The sequence below is a fragment of the Mirounga leonina genome, unplaced genomic scaffold (assembly GCF_011800145.1).
Source record: "Mirounga leonina isolate KUSES-001 unplaced genomic scaffold, KU_Mleo_1.0 Mir_117, whole genome shotgun sequence".
Lineage (NCBI taxonomy): Eukaryota > Metazoa > Chordata > Mammalia > Carnivora > Phocidae > Mirounga > Mirounga leonina.
The window spans coordinates 4,965,443-4,976,417 of record NW_023270274.1 but is presented as its reverse complement, the minus strand read 5'-3'; the positions used below and the strand labels follow the sequence as shown (position 1 = coordinate 4,976,417).

The 10,975-nt window shown below is 38.7% G+C and overlaps 1 long non-coding RNA gene across 1 annotated transcript in view; it reads left to right on the top strand.

Moving 5' to 3' along the window:
* The window catches only part of LOC118007292, a 56,284-nt gene extending 45,566 nt beyond the window's left edge, over window positions 1-10,718 (top strand). Inside the window, exon 3 of the long non-coding RNA XR_004678365.1 lies at window positions 10,222-10,718. This is a non-coding gene — a long non-coding RNA (uncharacterized LOC118007292). The remainder of the gene's footprint in view (window positions 1-10,221) is intronic.
* Window positions 10,719-10,975: the final 257 nt, after the last annotated feature.

The following is a 10,975-nucleotide window of genomic DNA, read 5'->3' as shown; positions in this document are numbered from 1 at the left end:
AGAACCATGAAAAATAAATTTCTGTTGTTTAAGCCATCCAGTCTGTGGTAATTTATCATAGCAGCCTGAGCTGGCTAAGACAAAAGGTCAAACAACCAAGAAGACACAGAACCTAAATATATATGCAACACACACACACTAAAAAATAATGTGATATAAAAGTGGAGGAGCAAGATGGTGGAGGAGTAGGAGACCTTAATTTCGTCTGGTCCCAGGAATTCAGCTAGATAGGGATCAAACCATTCTGAACACTTACGAACTCAACAGGAGGTCGAAGAAAAGAATAGCAGCAACTCTCTGAACAGAAAAGCAACCACTTTCTGGAAGGTAGGACATGCGGAGAAGTGAATCAGAGGCGATATTCAGGAGGGTAGATGGCAGGGGAGGGGGCCTCCGTCGGCCGCTTCTGGCAAGTGACAGAGCCACGGAGCACAAAATCGGAACTTGTAGAAGTCGGCTCCGCTGAGGGACGTCACTCCAGTTGCTAAGCAGGGGGTGGAACCCTCACTGGGGCAGTATGGTCTCAGGACCCTCCGGGGCACAGAAAGACTGGGGTACCTGAGTGTGGCAGAGCCCCCAGATATCAGAGCGGGGAAGCCGGCTACAGAGACGGAGCCGAGGAGTGGGCTCTCAGCTCGGGGTTGCCATAATCCGTGATCCGTGGCACAGTCGGGCCACTGCTCTTCCAGCGGGGACCCAACAAACGGCAGATCCAGGGAGACTCCCTTCCTCCCCAGGGAAGAGTGGCACGGGGGTATACCACAGGGATCTGCTGGGTTTGGAGACTTCACACTGAGTCGGGTGCCAGAGATAGAAATGCTTGGTCACAGGCCGGGTGAGCATGGAGCATGGCCGGAGACCAGGGAGACGAGAGTGACTGACTGCTTTTCTCTGGGGGCTCACAGAGGAGTGGGGAAAAAGAGAGATAAACAACTACTGGATCACGAGGGCAGAATTCAAGATAAGTGATACCATAAGATGAAACAACATTAGAATAATTGGGATCCCAGAAGAAGAAGAAAGAGAGAGAGGGGCAGAAGGTATAATGGAGCAAATTATAGCAGAGAACTTCCCTAATTTGGGGAAGGAAGCAGGCATCAAAATCCAGGAGGCAAGAGAACCCCCCTCAAAATCAGTAAAAATAGGTCAACACCCCGACATCTAATAGTAAAACTTACAAGTCTCAGAGACAAAGAGAAAATCCTGAAAGCAGCTGGGGAGAAGAGATCTGTAGCCTACAATGGTAGAAACATTAGATTGGCAACAGACTTATCTACAGAGACCTGGGAGGCCAGAAAGGACTGGCATGATCTTTTCAGAGCCCTAAACGAGAAAAATATGCAGCCAAGAATACTATATCTAGCTAGACTGTCATTGAAAATAGAAGGAGAGATAAAAAGCTTCCAAGACAAACAAAAACTAAAGAAATTTGCAAACAAGAAACCAGCCCTACAAAAAATATTGAAAGGGGGGCGCCTGGGTGGCTCAGTTGGTTAAGCGACTGCCTTCAGCTCAGGTCATGATCCTGGAGTCCCGGGATCGAGTCCCGCATTGGGCTCCCTGCTCGGCAGGGAGTCTGCTTCTCCCTCTGATCTTCCTCCCTCTCATGCTCTCTCTCTGTCTCTCTCAATAAAATAAAATAAAAAATATTGAAAGGGGTCCTCTAAGCAAAGAGAGCATAAAAGTAACATAGATCAGAAAGGGACACAGACAATATACAGTAACAGTCACCTTACAGGCAATACAATAGCACTAAATTAATATCTTTCAATAGTTACCCTGAATGTAAATGGGCTAAATGCCCCAATCAAAGGACACAGGGTATCAGATTGGATAAAAAACCAAGACCCATTGATATGCTATCTGCAAGAGACTCATTTTAGACCCAAAGACACCTCCAGACTTAAAGCGAGGGGGTGGAAAGCCATTTATCATGCTAATGGACATCAAAAGAAAGCTGGGGTGGCAATCCTTATATCAGACAAATTAGATTTTAAACCAAAGACTGTAATAAGAGATGAGGAAGGACACTATATCATACTTAAAGGGTCTATCCAACAAGAAGAACTAACAATTATAAATATCTATGCCCCTAACATGGGAGCAGCCAAATAATAACAAAAGCAAAGAAACACATCGACAACAATACAATAATAGTGGACTTTAACACCCCCCTCACTGAAATGGACAGATTATCCAAGCAAAAGATCAACAAGGAAATAAAGACTTTAAATGACACACTTGACCAAATGGACTTCATAGACATATTCAGAACCAAAGCAAAGGAATACACATTCTTCTCTAGTGCCCACGGAACATTCTCCAGAATAGATCACATCCTAGGTCACAAATCAGGTCTCAACCAGTACCAAAAGATTGAGATCATTCCCTGCATATTTTCGGACCACAATGATTTGAAACTAGAACTCAATCACAAGAGGAAAGTCGGAAAGAACTCAAATACATGAAGGCTAAAGCGCATCCTACTAAAGAATGAATGGGTCAACCAGGAATTGAAGAAGAATTTAAAAAATTCATGGAAACCAATGAAAATGAAAACACAACTGTTCAAAATCTTTGGGATGCAGCAAAGGCAGTCCTAAGAGGAAAGTATATAGCAATACAAGCCTTTCTCAAGAAACAAGAAATGTCTCAAATACACAACCTAACCCTACACCTAAAGGAGCTGGAGAAAGAACAGCAAATAAAGCCCAAACCCAGCAGGAGAAGAGAAATAATAAAGATTGGAGCAGAAATCAATGAAATAGAAACCAAAAGAACAGTAGAACAGATCAACGAAACTAGGAGCTGGTTCTTTGAAAGAATTAACAAGATTGATAAACCCCTGGCCAGACTTATGAAAAAGAAAAGAGAAAGGACCCAAATAAATAAAATCATGAATGGAAAAGAAGAGATCACAACCAACACCAAAGAAATACAAACAATTATAAGAACATATTATGAGCAACTCTATGCCAGCAAATTAAATAACCTGGAAGAAATGGATGCATTCCTAGAGATGAATCAACTACCAAAACTGAACCAGGAAGAAACAGAAAACCTGAACAGACCTATAACCACTAAGGAAATTGAAGCAGTCATCAAAAATCTCCCAACAAACAAGAGCCCAGGGCCCGATGCCTTCCCAGGGGAATTCTACCAAACATTTCAAGAAGTATTAATACCTATTCTTCTGAAAATGTTCCAAAAAATAGAAATGGAAGGAAAACTTCCAAACTTCTTTTATGAGGCCACCATTACCTTGATCCCAAAACCAGACAAAGACCCCATCCAAAAGGAGAATTACAGACCAATATCCTTGATGAACATGGGTGCAAAAATTCTCACCAAAATACTAGCCAATAGGATCCAACAGTACATTAAAAGGATTATTCACCACGACCAAGTGGGATTTATCCCTGGGCTGCAAGGTTGGTTCAACATCCGCAAATCAATCAATGTGATACAATATATTAATAAAAGAAAGAATAAGAACCATATGATCTTCTCAATAGATGCAGAAAAAGCATTTGACAAAGTACAGCATCCTTTCTTGATCAAAACTCTTCAGAGTATAGGGATAGAGGGTACATACCTCAATATCATAAAAGCCATCTATGAAAAACCCACAGTGAATATCATTCTCATTGGGGAAAAACTGAGAGCTTTCCCCCTAAGGTCAGGAACACTGCAGGGATGTCCACTATCATCACCACTGCTATTCAACATAGTACTAGAAGTCCTAGCCACAGGATTCAGACAACAAAAAGAAATAAAAGGCATCTGAATCAGCAATGAAGAAGACAAACTCTCACTCATTGAGGATGATATGATATTTTATGTGGAAAACCCAAAAGACTCCACCACAAAACTGCTAGAACTCATACAGGAATTCAGTAAAGTGGCAGGATATAAAATCAATGCACAGAAATCAGTGGCATTCCTATACACCAACAAGACAGAAGAAAGAAATTAAGGAGTCGGTCCCATTTACAATTGCACCCAAAACCATAAGATACCTAGGAATAAATCTCCCCAAAGAGACAAAGAATCTGTATTCAGAAAACTATAAAACACTCATGAGAGAAATTGAGGAAGACACAAAGAAATGCAAAAACGTTCCATGCTCATTGATTGGAAAAACAAATATTGTGAAGATGTCAATCCTACCTAGAGCAATCTACACATTTAATGCAATCCCTAGCAAAATACCATCCACTTTTTTCAAAGAAATGGAACAAATAATCCTCAAATTTGTATGGAACCAGAAAAGACCCCGAATAGCCAGAGGAATGTTGAAAAAGAAAAGTAAAGCTGGTGGCATCACAATTCCGGACTTCAAGCTCTATTACAAAGCTGTCATCATCAAGATACTATGGTCCTGGCATAGATCAATGGAACAGAATAGAGAGCCCAGAAATGGACCCTCAACTCTATGGTCAACACATCTTCGACAAAGCAGGAAAGAATGTCCAATGGAAAAAAGTCTCTTCAACAAATGGTGTTGGGAAAATTGGACAGCCACATGCAGAAGAATGAAACTGGACCATTTCCTTACACCACACACAAAAATAGACTCCAAATGGTTGAAAGACCTCAATGTGAGACAGGAGTCCATCAAAATCCTAAAGGAGAACACAGGCAGCAACCTCTTTGACCTCAGCCGCAGCAACTTCTTCCTAGAAACGTCACCAAAGGCAAGGGAAGCTAGGGCAAAAATGAACTATTGGGACTTCATCAAGATAAAAACTTTTGCACAGCAAAAGAAACAGTAAATAAAACCAAAAGACAACCAACAGAATGGGAGAAGATATTTGCAAATGACGTATCAGATAAAGGGCTGGTGTCCAAAATCTCTAAAGAACTTCTTAAACTCAACACCCAAAGAACAAATGATCCAATCAAGAAATGGGCAGAAGACATGAACAGACATTTTTCCACAGAAGACATCCAAATGGCCAACAGACACATGAAAAAGTGCTGAACATCGCTTGGCATCAGGGAAATCCAAATCAAAACCTCACTGAGATACCACCTCACACCAGTCAGAGTGGCTAAAATTAACAAGTCAGGAAACAACAGATTTTGGTGGGGATGCGGAGACAGGGGAACCCTCCTACACTGTTGGTGGGAATGCAAGCTGGTGTAGCCACTCTGGAAAACAGTATGGAGGTTCCTCAAAAAGTTGAGAATAGAGCTCCCATATGACCCAACAATTGCACTACTGGGTATTTACCCCAAGATACAAATGTAGGGATCCGAAGAGGTACGTGCACCCCGATGTTTATGGCAGCAATGTCCACAATAGCCAAACTGTGGAAAGAGCCAAGATGTCCATTGACAGATGAATGGATAAAGAAGATGTGGTATATACACACAATGGAATATTATGCAGCCATCAAAAGGAATGAAATCTTCCCATTTGCAATGATGTGGTTGGAACTGGAGGGTATTATGCTGAGCAAAATAAGTCAATTAGAGAAAGACATGTATCATATGCTCTCACTGATATGAGGAATTCTTAATCTCAGGAAACAAACTGAGGGTTGCTAGAGTGGTGGGGTGTGGGAGGGATGGGGTGGCTGGGTGATAGACATTGGGGAGGGTATGTGCTATGATGAGCGCTGTGAATTGTGTAAGACTGTTGAATCACAGACCTGTACCTCTGAAACAAATAATACATTATATGTTTAAAAAAAAAAAGAAGATAGTAGGAAGGGAAAAATGAAGGGGGGGAAATCGGAGGGGGAGACGAACCATGAGAGATTATGGACTCTGAGAAACAAACTGAGGGTTCTAGAGGAGAAGGGAGTGGAGGGATGGGTTAGGCTGGTGATGGGTATTAAAGAGGGCATGTACTGAATGGAGCACTGGGTGTTATATGCAAACAATGAATCATGGAACACTACATCAAAAACTAATGATGTAATGTATGGTGATTAACATAACAATAAAATTTAAAAAAAGAAAGAAAATAAAGAGATAGATATTGAACTATAAAAAAAAGTAATGTGATATAACTGAAAAATGAAATAGACAAATCAACAATTTTAGTAGGAGAATTCAACATTCTTCACTCAATAACTGAATGAATAACTAAATAGAAAATTTGGCAAAGATATAGACAACTCAACATGATCCACCACCAGAATGAAATTGAAATTTATGAACACTTCACCCAACTATAACAGAATACATATTTTCCCCAAGTTTCCAAGGAGCATATACAAAGATAGAAAATATCCTCAGCCATAAAATAATCCTCAAGAAGTTTAAACGAATTGAAATCACAGAGTGTGTTCTGTGACTATAGTGGAACCAAACTAAAAATCAGTAACAGAAAGACAACAAGAGAATCTCCATATACTCATAATTTAAACAACACTTTTCCAAATAATCCATATGTCAAAGAGGAAATTTCAAAGGAATTAAAATAATGCAATCAGCTGAATGGAAATGAAAATACAGCATATATAAATTTGTGGGATGCAGGTAAAGCAGGGCTGAGAGGGAAATTTATAGCACTAAAAACTTGTGTTAGAATCAAGAATGTCTTAAATCAATAATCTAAGCTCCCACATCTCGAAACAACAAAACATAAAGGGTAAAATAAATTCATAGCCAGCAGAGGAAGAAAGTAATTAAAATAAGATTAGAATCAATGCAGTGAAAACACAGTACAAAAAAACAGATACACAAACCTGAAACAGAGAAAATGTATGAAAGAAAACTCTAGTTCTTTAAAAAGATCAATAAAATTGACATACCTCCAGCTAGGCTAACAAAGAAAAACAAGAGAGAAGATACAAATTACTATTATCAGAAATAAAAAAAATAGATATCACTAGAGACCCTATAAACATCAAAAAGATAATAAGAGAATATTACCGACAACTCTACACACTCTAAATTAAATGAAATATACCAATTATGAAAAGTAAAAACTACACCAACTTTTATTTTATTTATTTTTTAGAGAAAGAGAATGCATGTGTGCATAGGAGCGGGGCAGGGGGAAGGGTGCAGGGCAGAGGAGAGGGAGGAGAGAATCTTAAGCAGACTCCCCGCTGAGTGCAGAGCCTGATGTAGGGCTCAATCTCACAACTCTGAGATCATGACCTAAGCTGAAATCAAGAGTCAGATGCTTAACTAAAGTGAGCTACCCAGGAGCCTCTCCACTACTTTTGTAATGTGAAACCAAAAATTTAAATGGCTTTATAACTATTAAGGAAATTGAATGCATAAGTTAAAACCTTCTGAGAAAAATTTTTCTCAGCTCAGATAATGTCACTGGAGACTTGTGGAAGTTTAAAAAATTAACACTAATTCTACACAAAATAGAAGAGGAAGAAATACTTTTTAGTTGTTCTACAAGTATTTTCCCAATATCAAAACCAGACTCAGGCAGTACAGAAAACTACAGAATTATATCTTGCATTAATACACATGCAAAATTTCTAAACAAAATACTAGCAAATATATTCCAAAATATATAAAAAGAATTAAATACATTACCAAGTGGGACTCAATTCAGGAAAGGAAAGCTATTCATTATTTGAAAATCAATCAGTATCATCCATCATATTAAACAGCTAAAACTGAAAAATCAGACAATTATATAAAATAGTCAGAAAAAGAATTTGAGAAACTAATATACCCATTCATGACTAAAACAACAAACAAAAACAAAAAAATTCAGAAAACTAGAATAGAGGAAACTTCCTCAACTTATTGAAGAGCTTCAATAAGAATTTTACAACAGGGGCACCTTTGTTTCTCAGGTTAAGCATTTGCCTTCAGCTCAGGTCATGATCTCAGGGTCCTGGGATTGAGCCCTGCATCAGGCTCTCTGCTCAGTGGGGAGCCTGCTTCTCCCTCTCCCTTTCCCCCTGCTTGTGCTCTCTCTCTGTCAAATAAATAAATAAATCTTAAAAGAAAGAAAGAAAGAAATCTACAACAAACATGTAAGGCTGAAAGACTGAATATTCTGCCCTGAAGACTTCAAACAAGGTAGGATGTTCACTATCATCAGTGCTATGCAAAATGTAACTGGAAACTCTAGCTAGTGAAATAAGACAAGAAAAGGAAATAAAAGTTTTGCAGATCAGAAAGATTGTAATAAAACTGCCCCTATTTACAGATGACATGATAATCTATATAGAAAATGCCAAGTAATCTACAAAAACCTCTAAAACTAATAAGTAATTTTGGCAATGTCACACAATAAGAGAGCAGCATACAAAAACCAATTATATTTCTATATACTAGCAACAAATAGGTGAAAAGTAAAATATAATATCATTTACAATAGTTCAAAGAGAGTGAAATACCTGGGTGTCAGTAGAATAAAGGGAGAGACATACTATGTTCATGAAAGAGAAGACTTACCAATAAAGTTGTCAATTTTCTCCAAATTGACAAATAGTCTTAGTTAAATACCTATTATAATCCCAGCAAGATTTCTTGTAGATACAGATATGACTATTCTAAAATTTATAATGAAAAACAAAGGAACTAGAATACTTAAAACAATTCTGAGAAAGAGGAATAAATTGGGAGAAAGCACTCCCCAATTTCAAGGCTCATTATATAGTTACACTAATCAAGGTTTTGCTGGAGGGTAGACATAAAGATCAATGGAACAGAACAGAGATGCTAAAAATAGCTCCATACAGGTACAGACAACTTATTTTTGACAAAGGCATGAAAGCAATTTGATGAAGGAAGGATATTCTTCTAATAAGTAGTATAGGAGCAATTGGATATCTAATTGAGGGGGAAAAAAAGAGAGAGAGAGAAAAGAAAAAGAAATTTGATTTAAACCCTGTTATACAAAATGGATGAAAGATTGAAATGTTAAATGTAAAAATATAAATCTTTTAGCAGATGACACAAGACAAAAATCTTCAAGACCTAGGGCCTCGCGAAGTACTCTTGGACATGACACCAACCATACATGGGAAAAAAAAAAAAAAGATAACTTGACTTTGTATAAATTAAAAGTATTTGTCCTGTGAAAGATCCTATAAAGAGGGTAAAGAGGAAAGACATAGACTGGGATAAAATATGTGCAAACCACATATGTGATACAGGCATCATATCTAGATTATATTAAGAACTCTCAAAACTCAACAGAAGAAAAAAAGAGCAATTCAATTAGAAAATGGGCAAGAGTCATGAATCCACCTGTCACCGATGGCAAATAATCACATTAAAAGATGTTCAACATCTTTTGAACACTAGTGTTAGGGAACTGAAAGCTAATACCATGAGGAGATATCACTACACACCTATTAGAACACATAAAATAAAAAATAGTGACAATACCAAATTCTGGCAAAGGTATAGAGAAACTGAATCTCTCATATCACTGATGGGAATACAAAACGATAGCCACTCTAGAAAACAATTTGCCTTTTTATTTTTTAATTTACAAAACTAAAAGTGTAATTACTTTTTGAACCAGTAATTTCAATCATGGATATTTATTCCAGAGAAGTAAACACGTATGTCAGCACAAAAGTCTGAACATGATTATTCATAGCAGCTTTATCTGTGAGAGCCCAAACCAGGAAACAAGCCAAAGTCCTTCAATAATAGGTGAATGGTTAAACAATTGTAGTATGTCTGTCCAATGGAATACTACTTAGCAATAAAAAGGAAGTGATTATACACACATCAAGCTGCATGGATCTCAAGGGCATTATGTTTAGTGAAAAAAGTCAATCTCAGAAATTCACACACAGTATGATTCCATCTATAGTCTCATGAACGTGCCAAAATTATAAAGATGGGAAACAAATTAGTGGTTGCCAGGGTTTAAGGATTGTGCACATGGTAGAGGGAGCTAACACGACAGGACTATAAAAGGGGTAGCACAAGGGAAATCTCTGGTGATGGAATAGCTCTATATCTCTGTATCTTGATTATGGTGGTATTTATACAAATCTACCTCTGCGGATAAAATGGTGTAGAACTATACATACACATTGTCCCAGTGTCAAATCCTGTGCGCCATGTTTATGCAAGATGTAACCATTGGGAGAAATTACTGGGTGAAAGGTACACAGGATCTCTCTAAGTTTACAACTTACTGTAAATCTGTAATTATTTCAAAATAAAAAGCTTGTAAAAGGAGGGGGTTCTACCAACTCGTGAACAAGGTAGGTACATTGATGTGTTCTAACGCAGGAAATAGACTTCCCCTGTATGCTCTTACAGACAGTCTGCCATAGATGCACAGATTTGTGAGCTCATTGTGACTTGACCTGAATGGAGCTTGGACCTTCATGCTGGGCTGCATTGGAACCATGGCCAGATGCACAGCTCTGATTGCTGAGTCTTTCTGACTACCCAAAAGGTATCTGTTGGCAGCAGGGATGCTGCAAAAAAATAACCCCAGACTGCCAGGTCTGAAACCCCCAGAGCTGCTGTGGCTTCCATCACCTTTTTGTTTTAGCTGAGGTTTGACCCAGATTTCTCGTTTCTCTTCCATTTGATTCAGTACTTAGTCATTGAGCACTGACTACCCTGGGACAAGCACTATATATGGCCACTTGCAGAAGGAATGCACTGATTAACGGGAAATGCTGACTGTGGTCCCACCATCTCAAAATCGATGGCCTCCTATTCAGAGTTTGGCCAGGCACCGATCCATTCCTCACCAAACAAAACAAAACAGTTAACTAAATCTGCTTAAGGATCTGAAATAAGGGGCTCCTGGGTGGCTCAGTCGGTTAAGCAGCCGCCTTCTGCTCAGGTCATGATCCCAGGGTCCTGGGATCGAGCCCCATGTCAGGCTCCCTGCTCAGCAGAGAGCATGCTTCCTCCTCTCCCTCTCCCTGCTGTTCTGCCTACTTGTGCTCTCTCTCTCTCTGTCAAATAAATAAATAAAATCTTTAAAAAAAAAAAAGGATCTGAAATAAGCCATGACTCATAACATGTTTATGTAGATTCTTGACTTTTACCTCAAGGA